General features: G+C 47.9%; 1 protein-coding gene across 1 annotated transcript in view; it reads left to right on the plus strand.

Annotated features, from left to right (window-relative positions):
- LOC135516572 (glutamate receptor-interacting protein 1-like) overlaps positions 1–10,197 on the plus strand; it is a 233,758-nt gene that overhangs the window by 191,295 nt on the left and 32,266 nt on the right.

The following is a 10,197-nucleotide window of genomic DNA, read 5'->3' on the forward strand; positions in this document are numbered from 1 at the left end:
TCTCCTCTGGCTCCTCCCACCACCCATAGTCACTGGGAGGAGAGTTAAGGGTTTCTCCTCCTGGCTCCTCCCACCACCCATAGTCACTGGGAGGAGAGTTAAGGGTTTCTCCTCCTGGCTCCTCCCACCACCCATAGTCACTGGGAGGAGAGTTAAGGGTTTCTCCTCCTGGCTCCTCCCACCACCCATAGTCACTGGGAGGAGAGTTAAGCGTTTCTCCTCTGGCTCCTCCCACCACCCATAGTCACTGGGAGGAGAGTTAAGCGTTTCTCCTCTGGCTCCTCCCACCACCCATAGTCACTGGGAGGAGAGTTAAGGGTTTCTCCTCTGGCTCCTCCCACCACCCATAGTCACTGGGAGGAGAGTTAAGCGTTTCTCCTCTGGCTCCTCCCACCACCCATAGTCACTGGGAGGAGAGTTAAGGGTTTCTCCTCTGGCTCCTCCCACCACCCATAGTCACTGGGAGGAGAGTTAAGGGTTTCTCCTCTGGCTCCTCCCACCACCCATAGTCACTGGGAGGAGAGTTAAGGGTTTCTCCTCCTGGCTCCTCCCACCACCCATAGTCACTGGGAGGAGAGTTAAGCGGTTTCTCCTCTGGCTCCTCCCACCACCCATAGTCACTGGGAGGAGAGTTAAGCGTTTCTCCTCTGGCTCCTCCCACCACCCATAGTCACTGGGAGGAGAGTTAAGCGTTTCTCCTCTGGCTCCTCCCACCACCCATAGTCACTGGGACGAGAGTTAAGGGTTTCTCCTCTGGCTCCTCCCACCACCCATAGTCACTGGGACGAGAGTTAAGCTTGGCTCCTCCCACCACCCATAGTCACTGGGAGGAGAGTTAAGGGTTTCTCCTCCTGGCTCCTCCCACCACCCATAGTCACTGGGAGGAGAGTTAAGCGGTTTCTCCTCTGGCTCCTCCCACCACCCATAGTCACTGGGAGGAGAGTTAAGCGTTTCTCCTCTGGCTCCTCCCACCACCCATAGTCACTGGGAGGAGAGTTAAGCGTTTCTCCTCTGGCTCCTCCCACCACCCATAGTCACTGGGACGAGAGTTAAGGGTTTCTCCTCTGGCTCCTCCCACCACCCATAGTCACTGGGAGGAGAGTTAAGGGTTTCTCCTCTGGCTCCTCCCACCACCCATAGTCACTGGGACGAGAGTTAAGCTTGGCTCCTCCCACCACCCATAGTCACTGGGAGGAGAGTTAAGCGTTTCTCCTCTGGCTCCTCCCACCACCCATAGTCACTGGGACGAGAGTTAAGGGTTTCTCCTCTGGCTCCTCCCACCACCCATAGTCACTGGGACGAGAGTTAAGCTTGGCTCCTCCCACCACCCATAGTCACTGGGAGGAGAGTTAAGCGTTTCTCCTCTGGCTCCTCCCACCACCCATAGTCACTGGGAGGAGAGTTAAGCGTTTCTCCTCTGGCTCCTCCCACCACCCATAGTCACTGGGAGGAGAGTTAAGCGTTTCTCCTCCTGGCTCCTCCCACCACCCATAGTCACTGGGAGGAGAGTTAAGGGTTTCTCCTCCTGGCTCCTCCCACCACCCATAGTCACTGGGACGAGAGTTAAGGGTTTCTCCTCTGGCTCCTCCCACCACCCATAGTCACTGGGAGGAGAGTTAAGGGTTTCTCCTCTGGCTCCTCCCACCACCCATAGTCACTGGGAGGAGAGTTAAGGGTTTCTCCTCTGGCTCCTCCCACCACCCATAGTCACTGGGACGAGAGTCAAGCGTTTCTCCTCTGGCTCCTCCCACCACCCATAGTCACTGGGACGAGAGTTAAGCGTTTCTCCTCCTGGCTCCTCCCACCACCCGTAGTCACTGGGAGGAGAGTTAAGCGTTTCTCCTCCTGGCTCCTCCCACCACCCATAGTCACTGGGACGAGAGTGAAGGGTTTCTCCTCTGGCTCCTCCCACCACCCATAGTCACTGGGAGGAGAGTGAAGGGTTTCTCCTCCTGGCTCCTCCCACCACCCATAGTCACTGGGAGGAGAGTTAAGCGTTTCTCCTCCTGGCTCCTCCCACCACCCATAGTCACTGGGAGCAGAGTTAAGCGTTTCTCCTCCTGGCTCCCTTCATTCCAGGCTTGGCCGGTGTAGGCCGTCATTGTGAAACAGAATTTATTCTTAAACTAACTTTCCTAGTTAAATAAATGTTAAATTAAAAATACAAATTAAATCCTACTAAATCATAATGAATAAGAGATCAGATCCTGGTTCAGCAATCGCACTCTGAGATGCTTTGAGGAAACAGCCCTGGTCAGCTTTCAACAGAGGAAACATCTTCATGTGTTATATTAACCAATATTCAACTCTCCAAGTAGTTAAACCAAGTAGGGATTGTAGATTTGTTCTACTTTATTCAGACGCTCAGTCGGTTCTTCTTCCTCAAAGAGTCTCCAGCTCTCAGCAGCTGCCCTGATCTGATCTGAATGTGTGAGGAAACTGTAGCGAAGACCCTCTGAGTTTCAAATGAGCAGGGCTTCTCTTTTAACGCTCCTGGTCTGATGGAGAGGAACTCACAGCTGGGCTACAGTCCGTCTGAAGTGGGATGCCCTCTCAACACGGAGAGATAGTTCTCCACTCCCTCTCTCTCTCTAAGTCCTCTCTCTCTCTCTAAGTCCTCTCTCTCTCTAGGTCCTCTCTCTCTCTAGGTCCTCTCTCTCTCTAAGTCCTCCCTCTCTCTCTAAGTCCTCTCTCTCTCTAAGTCCTCTCTCTCTCTAAGTCCTCTCTCTCTCTCGGTCCTCTCTCTCTCTAGGTCCTCTCTCTCTCTAGGTCCTCTCTCTCTCTCTAGGTCCTCTCTCTCTCTCTAGGTCCTCTCTCTCTCTCTCTAGGTCCTCTCTCTCTCTCTCTAGGTCCTCTCTCTCTCTCTAAGTCCTCTCTCTCTCTCTCTAGGTCCTCTCTCTCTCTAGGTCCTCTCTCTCTCTCTCTAGGTCCTCTCTCTCTCTAAGTCTTCTCTCTCTCTAGGTCCTCTCTCTCTCTCAAGGTCCTCTCTATCGAGGTCCTCTCTCTCTCTAAGTCCTCTCTATCTAGGTCCTCTCTCTATCTAGGTCCTCTCTCTCTCTCTAAGTCCTCTCTCTCTCTAGGTCCTCACTCTCTAAGTCCTCTTTATCTAGGTCCTCTCTCTCTAGGTCCTCTCTCTCTCTCTAGGACCTCTCTCTCTCTAGGTCATCTCTCTCTCTCTCTATTGAGGTCCTCTCTCTCTCTAAGACCTCTCTCTCTAGGTCCTCTCTCTCTCTCTAGGTCATCTCTCTCTCTAGGTCATCTCTCTCTCTCAAGGTCCTCTCTATCGAGGTCCTCTCTCTCTCTCTAAGTCCTCTCTATCTAGGTCCTCTCTCTCTCTCTCTAAGTCCTCTCTCTATCTAGGTCCTCTCTCTCTCTCTAAGTCCTCTCTCTCTCTAGGTCCTCACTCTCTAAGTCCTCTCTATCTAGGTCCTCTCTATCTAGGTCCTCTCTCTCTCTCTAGGTCCTCTCTCTCTCTAGGTCCTCTCTCTCTCTCTAGGTCCTCTCTATCTAGGTCCTCTCTCTCTAAGTCCTCTCTCTCTCTCTAGGTCCTCTCTCTCTCTATGTCATCTCTCTCTAGGTCATCTCTCTCTCTAGGTCCTCTCTCTCTCTCTATAAGTCCTCTCTCTCTCTCTCTCTAGGTCCTCGCTCTCTCTCTAGGTCCTCTCTCTCTCTCTAGGTCCTCTCTCTCTCTCTAGGTCATCTCTCTCTCTCTAGGTCCTCTCTCTCTCTCTAGGTCCTCTCTCTCTCTAGGTCCTCTCTCTCTATCGAGGTCCTCTCTCTCTCTAAGTCCTCTCTATCTAGGTCCTCTCTCTCTCTAAGTCCTCTCTCTATCTAGGTCCTCTCTCTCTCTAAGTCCTCTCTCTCTCTAGGTCCTCACTCTCTAAGTCCTCTCTATCTAGGTCCTCTCTCTCTAGGTCCTCTCTCTCTCTAGGTCCTCTCTCTCTCTCTAGGTCATCTCTATCTAGGTCCTCTCTCTCTCTCTAAGTCCTCTTTCTCTCTAAGTCCTCTCTCTATCTAGGTCCTCTCTCTCTCTCTCTAAGTCCTCTCTATCTAGGTCCTCTCTCTCTAGGTCCTCTCTCTCTCTCTAGGTCCTCTCTCTCTCTAGGTCATCTCTCTCTCTCTCTAGGTCCTCTCTATCTAGGTCCTCTCTCTCTCTCTAAGTCCTCTCTCTCTCTAGGTCCTCTCTCTCTCTAGGTCCTCTCTCTCTCTCTATAAGTCCTCTCTATCTAGGTCCTCTCTCTCTCTAGGTCCTCTCTCTCTAGGTCCTCTCTCTCTCTAAGTCCTCTCTCTCTCTAGGTCCTCTCTCTCTCTCTAGGTCCTCTCTCTCTCTCTCTAGGTCCTCGCTCTCTCTCTAGGTCCTCTCTCTCTCTCTAGGTCCTCTCTCTCTCTCTAGGTCCTCGCTCTCTCTCTAGGTCCTCTCTCTCTCTCTAGGTCCTCTCTCTCTCTCTAGGTCCTCTCTCTCTCTCTAGGTCCTCTCTCTCTCTCTAGGTCCTCTCTCTCTCTCTAGGTCCTCCCTCTCTCTCTCTAGGTCCTCGCTCTCTCTAGGTCCTCTCTCTCTCTAGGTCCTCTCTCTCTCTCTAGGTCCTCTCTCTCTAAGTCTTCTCTCTCTCTAGGTCCTCTCTCTCTCTCAAGGTCCTCTCTATCGAGGTCCTCTCTCTCTCTAAGTCCTCTCTATCTAGGTCCTCTCTCTCTTTCTAAGTCCTCTCTCTCTCTAGGTCCTCACTCTCTAAGTCCTCTTTATCTAGGTCCTCTCTCTCTAGGTCCTCTCTCTCTCTCTAGGACCTCTCTCTCTCTAGGTCATCTCTCTCTCTCTCTATGTCCTCTCTATTGAGGTCCTCTCTCTCTCTAAGACCTCTCTCTCTAGGTCCTCTCTCTCTCTCTAGGTCATCTCTCTCTCTAGGTCATCTCTCTCTCTCAAGGTCCTCTCTATCGAGGTCCTCTCTCTCTCTAAGTCCTCTCTATCTAGGTCCTCTCTCTCTCTCTAAGTCCTCTCTCTATCTAGGTCCTCTCTCTCTCTCTAAGTCCTCTCTCTCTCTAGGTCCTCACTCTCTAAGTCCTCTCTATCTAGGTCCTCTCTATCTAGGTCCTCTCTCTCTCTCTAGGTCCTCTCTCTCTAGGTCATCTCTCTCTCTCTAGGTCCTCTCTATCTAGGTCCTCTCTCTCTCTCTAGGTCCTCTCTCTCTCTATGTCATCTCTCTCTAGGTCATCTCTCTCTAGGTCCTCTCTCTCTCTCTATAAGTCCTCTCTCTCTCTCTCTCTAGGTCCTCGCTCTCTCTCTAGGTCCTCTCTCTCTCTCTAGGTCCTCTCTCTCTCTCTAGGTCATCTCTCTCTCTCTAGGTCCTCTCTCTCTCTAGGTCCTCTCTCTCTAGGTCCTCTCTCTCTAAGTCCTCTCTATCTAGGTCCTCTCTCTCTAAGTCCTCTCTATCTAGGTCCTCTCTCTCTCTAAGTCCTCTCTCTCTAGGTCCTCACTCTCTCTAGGTCCTCTCTATCTAGGTCCTCTCTCTCTAGGTCCTCTCTCTCTCTAGGTCCTCTCTCTCTAGGTCATCTCTATCTAGGTCCTCTCTCTCTCTAAGTCCTCTTTCTCTCTAAGTCCTCTCTCTATCTAGGTCCTCTCTCTCTCTCTCTAAGTCCTCTCTATCTAGGTCCTCTCTCTCTAGGTCCTCTCTCTCTCTCTCTAGGTCCTCTCTCTCTCTAGGTCATCTCTCTCTCTCTAGGTCCTCTCTATCTAGGTCCTCTCTCTCTCTCTAAGTCCTCTCTCTCTCTCTAGGTCCTCTCTCTCTCTAGGTCCTCTCTCTCTCTCTATAAGTCCTCTCTATCTAGGTCCTCTCTCTCTCTAGGTCCTCTCTCTCTCTAGGTCCTCTCTCTCTCTAAGTCCTCTCTCTCTAGGTCCTCTCTCTCTCTCTAGGTCCTCTCTCTCTCTCTCTCTAGGTCCTCGCTCTCTCTCTAGGTCCTCTCTCTCTAGGTCCTCCTCTCTCTCTAGGTCCTCTCTCTCTAGGTCCTCTCTTTCTCTCTCTAGGTCCTCGCTCTCTCTCTAGGTCCTCTCTCTCTCTCTAGGTCCTCTCTCTCTCTCTAGGTCATCTCTCTCTCTCTCTAGGTCATCTCTCTCTCTAGGTCCTCTCTCTCTCTCTATAAGTCCTCTCTATCTAGGTCCTCTCTCTCTCTAGGTCCTCTCTCTCTCTAAGACCTCTCTCTCTCTAGGTCCTCTCTCTCTCTCTAGGTCCTCTCTCTCTCTCTAGGTCCACGCTCTTTCTCTAAGTCCTCTCTATCGAAGTCCTCTCTCTCTAGGTCCTCTCTCTCTCTCTAGGTCCTCTCTCTCTCTCTCTCTCTAGGTCCTCTTTCTCTCTATGTCATCTCTCTCTCTATAGGTCCTCGCTCTCTCTCTAAGTCCTCTCTATCTAGGTCCTCTCTCTCTAGGTCCTCTCTCTCTAGGTCCTCTCTCTCTCTCTAGGTCATCTCTCTCTCTAGGTCATCTCTCTCTAGGTCCTCTCTCTCTCTCTAGGTCCTCTCTCTCTCTAGGTCCTCTCTCTCTCTAGGTCCTCTCTCTCTCTAGGTCCTCTCTCTCTCTCTGGATCCTCCCTCTCTCTCTCTATTCCTTCCTCTCGCTCTCTAGGTCCTCTCTCTCTCTCTAGGTCCTCCCTCTCTCTCTCTATGTCCTCTCTCTCACTAGGTCCCCTCTCTCTCTGTTGGTCCTCTCACAATCTCTAGGTCCTCCCTGTCCTAGCTCTACACTGTTATCTCGCTCCACGCTGTTATCTAGCTCCACACTGTTATCTAGCTCCACGCTGTTATCTGGCTCCACACTGTTATCTAGCTTTACACTGTTATCTAGCTCTACATTGTTATCTAGCTCTACCCTATTATCTAGCTCTACACTGTTATCTAGCTCTACACTGTTATCTAGCTCTACCCTGTTATCTAGCTCTACACTGTTATCTAGCTCTACACTGTTATCTAGCTCTACACTGTTATGTAGCTCTACACGGTTATCTAGCTCTAAACTGTTATCTGGCTCTACACTGTTATCTGGCTCTACCCTGTTATCTAGCTCTACACTGTTATCTAGCTCCACACTGTTATCTAGCTCCACACTGTTATCTAGCACCACACTGTTATCTAGCTCCACACTGTTATCTAGCTCTACACTGTTATCTAGCTCTACACTGTTATCTAGCTTTACACTGTTATCTAGCTCTACACTGTTATCTAGCTCTACATTGTTATCTAGCTCTACCCTGTTATCTAGCTCTACACTGTTATCTAGCTCTACACGTTTATCTAGCTCTACACGTTTATCTAGCTCTACACTGTTATGTAGCTCTCCACTGTTATCTAGCTCTACACGGTTATCTAGCTCTACCCTGTTATCTGGCTCTACACTGTTATCTAGCTCTACACTGTTATCTAGCTCTACCCTGTTATCTAGCTCTACACTGTTATCTAGCTCTACACTGTTATCTAGCTCTACACTGTTATCTAGCTTTACACCGTTATCTAGCTCTACACTGTTATCTAGCCCTACTTTGTTATCTAGCTCTACATTGTTATCTAGCTCTATCCTATTATCTAGCTCTACACTGTTATCTAGCTCTACACTGTTATCTAGCTCTACCCTGTTATCTAGCTCTACACGTTTATCTAGCTCTACACTGTTATGTAGCTCTACACTGTTATCTAGCTCTACCCTGTTATCTGGCTCTACACTGTTATCTAGCTCTACACTGTTATCTAGCTCTACACTGTTATCTAGCTCTACACTGTTATCTAGCTCTACACTGTTATCTAGCTTTACACTTATCTAGCTCTACACTGTTATCTAGCTCTACATTGTTATCTAGCTCTACCCTGTTATCTAGCTCTACACTGTTATCTAGCTCTACCCTGTTATCTAGCTCTACACTGTTATCTAGCTCTACACGTTTATCTAGCTCTACACTGTTATGTAGCTCTACACTGTTATCTAGCTCTACACTGTTATCTAGCTCTACCCTGTTATCTAGCTCTACACTGTTATCTAGCTCTACCCTGTTATCTAGCTCCAAACTGTTATCTAGCTCTAAACTGTTATCTAGCTCTACACTGTTATCTAGCTCTACCCTGTTATCTAGCTCTACACTGTTATCTAGCTCTAAACTGTTATCTAGCTCTAAACTGTTATCTAGCTCTAAACTGTTATCTAGCTCTACACTGTTATCTAGCTCTACCCTGTTATCTAGCTCTACACGGTTATCTAGCTCTACACGGTTATCTAGCTCTAAACTGTTATCTAGCTCTACACTGTTATCTAGCTCTACACGGTTATCTAGCTCTACACTGTTATCTAGCTCTACCCTGTTATCTAGCTCTACACTGTTATCTAGCTCTACACGTTTATCTAGCTCTACACTGTTATGTAGCTCTACACTGTTATCTAGCTCTACCCTGTTATCTGGCTCTACACTGTTATCTAGCTCTACACTGTTATCTAGCTCTACACTGTTATCTAGCTTTACACTTATCTAGCTCTACACTGTTATCTAGCTCTACATTGTTATCTAGCTCTACCCTATTATCTAGCTCTACACTGTTATCTAGCTCTACACTGTTATCTAGCTCTACCCTGTTATCTAGCTCTACACTGTTATCTAGCTCTACACTGTTATCTAGCTCTACACTGTTATCTAGCTCTACACATTTATCTAGCTCTACACTGTTATGTAGCTCTACACTGTTATCTAGCTCTACCCTGTTATCTAGCTCTACACTGTTATCTAGCTCTACACGGTTATCTAGCTCTACACTGTTATCTAGCTCTACACTGTTATCTAGCTCTACACTGTTATCTAGCTCTAAACTGTTATCTAGCTCTAAACTGTTATCTAGCTCTACCCTGTTATCTAGCTCTAAACTGTTATCTAGCTCTACACTGTTATCTAGCTCTACCCTGTTATCTAGCTCTACACGGTTATCTAGCTCTACACTGTTATCTAGCTCTACACTGTTATCTAGCTCTAAACTGTTATCTAGCTCTAAACTGTTATCTAGCTCTACACTGTTATCTAGCTCTACCCTGTTATCTAGCTCTACACGGTTATCTAGCTCTAAACTGTTATCTAGCTCTACACTGTTATCTAGCTCTACACGGTTATCTAGCTCTACACTGTTATCTAGCTCTACACTGTTATCTAGCTCTAAACTGTTATCTAGCTCTAAACTGTTATCTAGCTCTACCCTGTTATCTAGCTCTAAACTGTTATCTAGCTCTAAATTGTTATCTAGCTCTACACTGTTATCTAGCTCTACCCTGTTATCTAGCTCCATGCTTTCGTACAGCGAGCTCCAAAAGAGCTCATTGTTGTTGTTCTGGCTCTGTTCTCCAGCACTTTGTATTTGAAATGATACAATGACTATGAGTTTGAATGAGTTTCTCACTCATCATTATTTCGAGATTCATTTTCAAGACGGTCCGTAACCATGGTAACGTCCACATGAATTTAGACGTGTTTAGAAACATATTCTATTCTTATTTACAATTAAAAGTGACTCCGAAATCACACGATACATTATTTAACGTTCATTTCTATTGGGCACAAAACAATCTGAAACACAACCAAAACAAACAGGAAATGCATCCAACCACTTTGAGGCACAAGCTTGATGTTGTCGTTGCTATGGATACGGGACTAAATACTTCACTTTTTACTACTTCTGTGAATAGTGAACTTGTCCCAATACTTTTGGTCCCTTAAAATGGGGGGATTATGTACAAAAAATGCTGTAATTTCTAAACGGTCCTAACCCTATATGGTCTATGGTCTTAACCCTGGTCTTAACCCTGGTCTTAACCCTGGTCCTAACCCTGGTCCTAACCCTATATTGTCTACGGTCTTAACCCTGGTCTTAACCCTGGTCTTAACCCTGGTCCTAACCCTGGTCCTAACCCTATATGGTCTATGGTCTTAACCCTGGTCTTAACCCTGGTCCTAACCCTGGTCCTAACCCTATATGGTCTATGGTCTTAACCCTGGTCTTAACCCTGGTCCTAACCCTGGTCCTAACCCTATATGGTCTATGGTCTTAACCCTGGTCTTAACCCTGGTCTTAACCCTGGTCCTAACCCTATATGGTCGATGGTCTTAACCCTGGTCCTAACCCTGGTCCTAACCCTGAACCTGGTCCTAACCCTGGTCTTAACCCTGGTCCTAACCCTGGTCTTAAACC

This window comes from Oncorhynchus masou, chromosome 27 (assembly GCF_036934945.1).
Source record: "Oncorhynchus masou masou isolate Uvic2021 chromosome 27, UVic_Omas_1.1, whole genome shotgun sequence".
NCBI classification, from domain to species: domain Eukaryota; kingdom Metazoa; phylum Chordata; class Actinopteri; order Salmoniformes; family Salmonidae; genus Oncorhynchus; species Oncorhynchus masou.